This window comes from Pelodiscus sinensis, unplaced genomic scaffold, assembly GCF_049634645.1.
Source record: "Pelodiscus sinensis isolate JC-2024 unplaced genomic scaffold, ASM4963464v1 ctg141, whole genome shotgun sequence".
Taxonomy (NCBI): domain Eukaryota; kingdom Metazoa; phylum Chordata; order Testudines; family Trionychidae; genus Pelodiscus; species Pelodiscus sinensis.
The window spans coordinates 206,523-215,420 of record NW_027465906.1 but is presented as its reverse complement, the minus strand read 5'-3'; positions in this window follow the sequence as shown (position 1 = coordinate 215,420).

Sequence of the window (8,898 nt, the reverse complement as noted above, 5' to 3'; positions counted from 1 at the left end):
GCTGCTGGTTTAAAAGTTCTTGTTGCACATCCTAGATCAGGATGGGTTCACAGGTCTTCCAGGCTCTTCGATCCCTGCAGTGCTGCCTCTGGGATGAAGTGCTGAGCTGAGTACCAAGATGGAGATGCCCACATGGCCTATTTATCCCTCCTTCCTCATCTCTTCTTGGCTGCAGCAGGTCTCCTGGCCAGTGGCCTATCCCTGTATTCCCTGCTGGCAGCTCTCAGGTGTCCGCCCTCATTCTTTAGGTGTGTCCTTGGCCCATTGAGAGCCATTGTCCCACAGGGCCTCTCTGATTAGCATGTCCATAGGCCAGGCTCTGCCCAATGCTCAACCACATGCAGAGAAATATTCAGTCTCCACACAGATCACAGATCCCTAACTCCACACGCAGACATTCTACAGCCACATGCCCAGCGTACACGGGATCAGCAGACAGTGAGCGTCTATTCAACACCCCACATGGCCCCTTTTATACCATTTTTGGGGCCAGCACCCCCCCATGGGTGCAGCAGCGACCTGGCTGCTTCCCTCAAATTCAGTAACGTGACACGCGCCCCCGCTGTCCCAGCTGCCCGCGGGGCAGGGCCAGGCCCCGCAGTGCAGCCCGTTGCCCTGCTCGGAGCTCGGCACGTCGGTGCCCCTCCTGGCGGCTTGGGGCTGGCTGAGGTGTCCACATAACCAGGATCAGGGCAGCCTTTGCCCCCGTCCCTGTGCAGAGCCCCCCTGGGAGCGAGGGCCCGGCTGCCTTGCCACTGCGTGCCGATTAACCCCGGGTCTGTAGCAATCTCCCGCTGGCTGGGGTCTCTGCTGTGCATCAGCTGCTTATTAGAACAGCTGGTGCCCTGCTGGCAGTGCCAGCTGGCACATGAGACTCTGCCTCACCCGAAATAGCAGCGAGGAAACGCTCCTGCAGCCCCTCAGCATTTGGATCCCTGGCGCCGGCTCTCGGCACCTTGCTGGGCCTGGGGCAGGAGCATGCGGCCCCTGGCCCAGGCGGCCCGGCGAGCTCCAGCTAGACAGCCTGGGAGCAGGCAGGCCCCGTGCCCTGCAGCAGCAGCTCCAGGACCCCCACTCAAGCCAGGGCTCTTGTGGCTGCCAGGGTGTGAGCGACTGGGAATTGTATCCAGACTGGGTGTGCCTCAGTTTCCCCTTCATGTTGCATGGGTAAGTGTGTGGGGGGGGTTCCTCTTTGCAGAGCTCTGGGTGTGGCTGGGGCCTGGGCCCCAACCCAGCGACAGAGCCTCAAGACGATGGGGCCAGCCAGTTGCCCAGCCATCTGGCACCCGGCACCCAGCACCCAGGACAAGGGGGGGGGCCTGCTCCTGGGATGGGACTGGAGGGGTCAGAGGGACGTAGCCAGCCGAGGTGGAATCTGCGGGGTGAAGGCTTCTCCCCTGTGTGCCACCAGGGGGCAGCAGCACCCCGCCCAGAACAGCAGCGCTGCCCCGAGCTTGGGGGCCACCAGTGCGCCCCACACAGCCTGCCCCCCCGCCCGGTGCCACGGGGCGCCCCCCACAGCCTGCCTGTACCCCCCGCCCGGTGCCACGGGGCTCCCCACACAGCCTGCCCCCCCGCCCGGTGCCACGGGGCGCCCCCCACAGCCTGCCTGTACCCCCCGCCCGGTGCCACGGGGCGCCCCCCACAGCCTGCCTGTACCCCCGCGCCCGGTGCCACGGGGCGCCCCCCACAGCCTGCCTGTACCCCCGCGCCCGGTGCCACGGGGCGCCCCCCCACAGCCTGCCTGTACCCCCGCGCCCGGTGCCACGGGGCGCCCCCCACAGCCTGCCTGTACCCCCCCGCCCGGTGCCACGGGGCGCCCCCCACAGCCTGCCTGTACCCCCCCGCCCGGTGCCACGGGGCTCCCCCCACAGCCTGCCTGTACCCCCCCGCCCGGTGCCACGGGGCGCCCCCCACAGCCTGCCTGTACCCCCCCCGCCCCGTGCCACGGGGCGCCCCCCACAGCCTGCCTGTACCCCCGCGCCCGGTGCCACGGGGCGCCCCCCACAGCCTGCCTGTACCCCCCCCGCCCGGTGCCACGGGGCGCCCCCCACAGCCTGCCTGTACCCCCCCGCCCGGTGCCACGGGGCGCCCCCCACAGCCTGCCTGTACCCCCGCGCCCGGTGCCACGGGGCGCCCCCCACAGCCTGCCTGTACCCCCCCGCCCGGTGCCACGGGGCGCCCCCCACAGCCTGCCTGTACCCCCCCGCCCGGTGCCACGGGGCGCCCCCCACAGCCTGCCTGTACCCCCCCGCCCGGTGCCACGGGGCGCCCCCCACAGCCTGCCTGTACCCCCCCCCGCCCGGTGCCACGGGGCGCCCCCCACAGCCTGCCTGTACCCCCCCGCCCGGTGCCACGGGGCGCCCCCCACAGCCTGCCTGTACCCCCCGCCCGGTGCCACGGGGCGCCCCCCACAGCCTGCCTGTACCCCCCCCGCCCGGTGCCACGGGGCGCCCCCCACAGCCTGCCTGTACCCCCCCCGCCCGGTGCCACGGGGCGCCCCCCACAGCCTGCCTGTACCCCCCCGCCCGGTGCCACGGGGCTCCCCACACAGCCTGCCTGTACCCCCCGCCCGGTGCCACGGGGCTCCCCACACAGCCTGCCCGTCCCCCCCCCCGCCCGGTGCCACGGGGCTCCCCCCACAGCCTGCCCGTCCCCCCCCGCCCGGTGCCACGGGGCTCCCCACACAGCCTGCCCGTCCCCCCCCGCCCGGTGCCACGGGGCTCCCCCCACAGCCTGCCCGTACCCCCCCGCCCGGTGCCACGGGGCTCCCCCCACAGCCTGCCCGTACCCCCTGTTGTGACACGTGGCGGGGAAGCCCCCGACCCTGCACCCTACCCGCAACCAGAGGGACTCAGGCGGCAGGGGAACAGAAGGTTCATTGGTTCCCTGGGACACAGGGCAGCGCGGGAGCGATGGTACCACAGGAGCCAGGGCAGGGGCCTTATTCCTCGGGGGGGGGGGGATCACGGGCTCTGAACCCCCCTTTCCTGCTCCCAGCCCAGCTCAGAGGAGACCGACTCTTCTCACAGGCCCTACGCCCAGCCTGGAGTCCCCTGGCCAGGAATTATCCCGGGTCGGGCCCAAGACACACCGGGGTGAGTCACCAGGAATCACAGCACGGAGCCACCACAGGGTGAGAAAAGTAGCCAGCACCCCCCACGGCACACCCCGCCCGGTCCCACGCACACAGCCTGCCCCGTGGCCCCCCCGTACACCCCGCCCGGTCCCACGCACACAGCCTGCCCCGTGGCCCCCCCGTACACCCCGCCCGGTCCCACGCACACAGCCTGCCCCGTGGCCCCCCCCGTACACCCCGCCCGGTCCCACGCACACAGCCTGCCCCGTGGCCCCCCCGTACACCCCGCCCGGTCCCACGCACACAGCCTGCCCCGTGGCCCCCCCGTACACCCCGCCCGGTCCCACGCACACAGCCTGCCCCGTGGCCCCCCCGTACACCCCGCCCGGTCCCACGCACACAGCCTGCCCCGTGGCCCCCCCGTACACCCCGCCCGGTCCCACGCACACAGCCTGCCCCGTGGCCCCCCCGTACACCCCGCCCGGTCCCACGCACACAGCCTGCCCCGTGGCCCCCCCGTACACCCCGCCCGGTCCCACGCACACAGCCTGCCCCGTGGCCCCCCCGTACACCCCGCCCGGTCCCACGCACACAGCCTGCCCCGTGGCCCCCCCGTACACCCCGCCCGGTCCCACGCACACAGCCTGCCCCCGTGGCCCCCCCGTACACCCCGCCCGGTCCCACGCACACAGCCTGCCCCGTGGCCCCCCCGTACACCCCGCCCGGTCCCACGCACACAGCCTGCCCCGTGGCCCCCCCGTACACCCCGCCCGGTCCCACGCACACAGCCTGCCCCGTGGCCCCCCCGTACACCCCGCCCGGTCCCACGCACACAGCCTGCCCCGTGGCCCCCCCCGTACACCCCGCCCGGTCCCACGCACACAGCCTGCCCGGTGCCCTCTCCCCACCCTGCCCGGTCCCACAGGGCTCCCCACACACAGCCTGCCCGGTGCCCTCTCCCCCCGCCGCCCGGTCCCACGGGGCTCCCCACACACAGCCTGCCCGGTGCCCTCTCCCCCCGCCGCCCGGTCCCACGGGGCTCCCCACACACAGCCTGCCCGGTGCCCTCTCCCCCCCCCGCCCGGTCCCACGGGGCTCCCCACACACAGCCTGCCCGGTGCCCTCTCCCCCCCCCGCCCGGTCCCACGGGGCCCCACACACAGCCTGCCCGGTGCCCTCTCCCCCCCCCGCCCGGTCCCACGGGGCCCCACACACACAGCCTGCCCGGTGCCCTCTCCCCCCCCCGCCCGGTCCCACGGGGGCTCCCCACACACAGCCTGCCACAGCCTGCCCGGTGCCCTCTCCCCCCCCCGCCCGGTCCCACGGGGCTCCCCACACACAGCCTGCCCGGTGCCCTCTCCCCCCCCCCGCCCGGTCCCACGGGGCCCCACACAGCCTGCCCGGTGCCCTCTCCCCCCCCCCGCCCGGTCCCACGGGGCTCCCCACACACAGCCTGCCCGGTGCCCTCTCCCCCCCCGCCCGGTCCTACGGGCTCCCCACACACAGCCTGCCCGGTGCCCTCCCCCCACCCCCGCCCGGTCCCTACGGGGCTCCCACACACAGCCTGCCCGGTCCCGCCTCTCCCCCCCCCCGCCAGGTCCCACGGGGCCCCACACAGCCTGCCCGGTGCCCTCTCCCCCCCCCCGCCCGGTCCCACGGGGCTCCCCACACACAGCCTGCCCGGTGCCTCCCCCCCCCCCGCCCGGTCCCACGGGGCCCCACACACAGCCTGCCCGGTGCCCTCTCCCCCCCCCCGCCCGGTCCCACGGGGCTCCCCACACACAGCCTGCCCGGTGCCCTCCCCCCCCCGCCCGGTTCCCACGGGGCCCCACACACAGCCTGCCCGGTGCCCTCTCCCCCCCCCGCCCGGTCCCACGGGGCTCCCCACACACAGCCTGCCCGGTGCCCTCCCCCCCCCGCCCGGTCCCACGGGGCTCCCCACACACAGCCTGCCCGGTGCCCTCTCCCCCCCCCGCCCGGTCCTACGGGGCTCCCCACACACAGCCTGCCCGGTGCCCCTCCCCCCCCCGCCCGGTCCCACGGGGCCCCACACACAGCCTGCCCGGTGCCCTCTCCCCCCCCCGCCCGGTCCTACGGGGCTCCCCACACAGCCTGCCCGGTGCCTTCTCCCCCCCCGCCCGGTCCTACGGGGCTCCCCACACACAGCCTGCCCGGTGCCTCCCCCCCCCGCCCGGTCCCACGGGGCCCCACACACAGCCTGCCCGGTGCCCTCTCCCCCCCCCGCCGGGTCCCACGGGGCTCCCCACACACAGCCTGCCCGGTGCCCTCTCCCCCCCCCGCCCGGTCCCACGGGGCTCCCCACACACAGCCTGCCCGGTGCCCTCTCCCCCCCCGCCCGGTCCCACGGGGCTCCCCACACACAGCCTGCCCGGTGCCCTCCCCCCCCCCCGCCCGGTCCCACGGGGCTCCCCACACACAGCCTGCCGGTGCCCTCTCCCCCCCCCGCCCGGTCCCACGGGGCTCCCCACACACAGCCTGCCCGGTGCCCTCCCACCCCCGCCCGGTCCCACGGGGCTCCCCACACACAGCCTGCCCGGTGCCCTCCCCCCCCCGCCCGGTCCCACGGGGCTCCCCACACACAGCCTGCCCGGTGCCCTCCCCCCCCCGCCCGGTCCCACGGGGCTCCCCACACACAGCCTGCCCGGTGCCCTCTCCCCCCCCCGCCCGGTCCAACGGGGCGCCACACAGCCTGCCCGGTGGCCCCCACCCGCCACTGAGAACCCAGCCCCTCATGGCCAGGCCCCTTGTGCACATCAGCTGCTTGTCCGGGCCCAGGCCATGGCTAGGGGCGCGTCTGAGCTGGTGCCCACTGCTGGCAGGTCCCGGCTGCCTGCCATGCCAGCCACCTCCCCTCCCCCTCTCCACTGGCCCCAGGGCCAGCTCCGCCCAGCCTGGAACAGCCACGGGATTGAGCCGAGCCCTCGCCAGCCGCACTCCCACGCGGCCCCTCCCGGAAGATTACAGGGCCCAGCTCCGGCGCTCCCCAGGACCAGGCGCGCCCGGCTGCCTGCGCCCAAAATAAACGGCTCCAGCCCAGCGGCTGCACCTGAGCTTCCGATTCAATATTGACTGGCTAAGAATAGCGCCCGGCGGCCCCGCCTCCTGCCCCCAGCCAGGCACACCCACTGGAGTGCGCCCAGGGCAGCCGGGAGGGGGGTGCCCGGGGAGACGCCAGGCTGGCTCCCAGCCCCCCACCCCATGACGCTGGTGCTCACCCTGCTCATGCTGGACGTGGTTGCTACTGCCTGGGCTGCTGTGTAGTAACTGTGTGTGCCTCAGTTTCCCTGGGCTGGAGATGGGAGTTTTGGGTGCAACTCTCAGGGAGGGAGGCTGCCCCAGGCTGCCCAGCCCAGAAGGACGCAAGAGCTCAGGCTGGCTGGTAACCTGGGAGGGGGGCGCTGCTGTCTGGGCCGCTGGGAGCCCCCCCCGGCTATAGGTGGGGGCAGGGCCCAGGGACGCCCGCCCCTGGTGACACTGCCTGGCCCCTTGTGCCCCTCTCACCACTGAGCCACCTGCCCTGCTCGGGTGGGCCCATGGCTCTCCGCCCACAGCTGGGCCCAGTGGAAGGGGTGCCGGCGGGGGGCGGGGTGGGCGCTGGCCCGTCCCCGCCCCGGGCTATTCCAGGCGCTTTCCGGCTCTGTGGTTCCTGGCTTCTCCCGCCGGAACCTGCCCCTCCAGCACCAGACAAACAGCCCGTGGTCACGGGCATGTCGTGCCAGGCCAGCGCCGCTTCCTGTTTACCCGCCTGCCGGCGACACCGGCTGCAGCAAGTGCAGCTGGGGACAGGCCAGGCAGCCCCCAGCCCAGCCCCCACCTGACCCAAGGCAGCGGCACGGCAGGGGGCTGAGCTGGGCTGGGCTGGCCCCTTCCTGGGCTTGCCATGAACCCCCTGCAGGGGGCAAAGCAGCTCAGCTCAGCTGGGGGGCAGACAGGGGGTACAGGCAGACGGAGGGCAGGCTGGGGGTACAGCCAGGTGGGGCAGGCAGGGGGCACAGGCGGACGGAGGGCAGGCTGGGGGCACAGGCGGACGGAGGGCAGGCTGGGGGTACAGCAGGTGGGGCAGGCAGGGGGTACAGGTGGACAGGGGGTACAGGTGGACGGAGGGCAGGCTGGGGGTACAGCCAGGTGGGGCAGGCAGGGGGTACAGGCAGACAGGGGGTACAGGCGGACAGAGGGCAGGCTGGGGGTACAGCCAGGTGGGGCAGGCAGGGGGTACAGGCGGACAGGGGGTACAGGTGGACAGGGGGTACAGGCGGACGGAGGGCAGGCTGGGGTAAAGCCAGGTGGGGCAGGCAGGGGGTACAGGTGGACAGGGGGTACAGGTGGACGGAGGGCAGGCTGGGGGTACAGCCAGGTGGGGCAGGCAGGGGGTACAGGCAGACAGGGGGGTACAGGCGGACAGAGGGCAGGCTGGGGGGTACAGCCAGGTGGGGCAGGCAGGGGGTACAGGCGGACAGGGGGTACAGTGGACAGGGGGTACAGGCGGACGGAGGGCAGGCTGGGGTAAAGCCAGGTGGGGCATGGCAGGGGGTACAGGCGGACGGGGGGTACAGGCGGACGGAGGGCAGGCTGGGTTAAAGCCAGGTGGGGCAGGCAGGGGGTACAGGCGGACAGGGGGTTACAGGCGGACGGGGGGTACAGGCGGACGGAGGGCAGGCTGGGGTAAAGCCAGGTGGGGCAGGCAGGGGGTACAGGCGGACAGGGGGTACAGGTGGACGGGGGGTACAGGCGGACGGAGGGCAGGCTGGGTAAAGCCAGGTGGGCAGGCAGGGGGTACAGGCGGACGGGGGTACAGGCGGACGGAGGGCAGGCTGGGGTAAAGCCAGGTGGGGCAGGCAGGGGGTACAGGCGGACGGGGGTACAGGCGGACGGAGGGCAGGCTGGGGTAAAGCCAGGTGGGGCAGGCAGGGGGTACAGGCGGACGGGGGGTACAGGCGGACGGAGGGCAGGCTGGGGTAAAGCCAGGTGGGGCAGGCAGGGGGTACAGGCGGACGGGGGGTACAGGCGGACGGAGGGCAGGCTGGGGTAAAGCCAGGTGGGGGCAGGCAGGGGGTACAGGCGGACAGGGGGTACAGGCGGACGGAGGGCAGGCTGGGGGTACAGCTGGCTGGAGATGGCCTGAGGGGGTTGATAGGCAGGTCGGAGGCTGCGGAACGGGGGACCGGGGGGTTGATGAGGAGCTAAGGGGTGTGCTGGGTTGATGGGCGCTGGAGCTTGTGGGCCCATTGAGGGGTGGGGGCTGGGAACAGGGCAGGAGGAGTCTGGGAGCAGCAGGGGTTGGGTTTTGGAGAGGTCTGGGGCACCATTGGGATCTGGGGGCCGAGGGCGGGGCGGGGGGGGTCTGGGGGCCCGGCGGGGGCGGGACGGGGGGAGTGTAGGGGTCCCGGCGGGGAGTCTGGGGGTCCGGCGGGGGCGGGACGGGGGGGGGTCTGGGGGTCCGGCGGGGGCGGGACGGGGGGAGTGTAGGGGTCCGGCGGGGAGTCTGGGGGTCCGGCGGGGGCGGGGCGGGGGGTCTGGGGGCCCGGCGGGGGCGGGACGGGGGGAGTGTAGGGGTCCGGAGGGGGGCGGGGTTGGGGGGTCTGGGGGCCTGGCGGGGGCGGGGCGGGGAGGCCTGGGGGTCCGGCGGGGGCGGGGCGGGGGACGCTGGGGCTCTCTGGGCCTTGGGGGGGCGCACGGGGCGCTGGCTTTGCGCCCGCCTGTGCTGAGGCTGCTGGCGCGGAGCCTCCGCGGGGCCGGGCTCAGGGGCCGCAATAAAAGGCCGGGCGGGCCGGGCTCCGGCAGCTCGTCGGTCCCCGGCC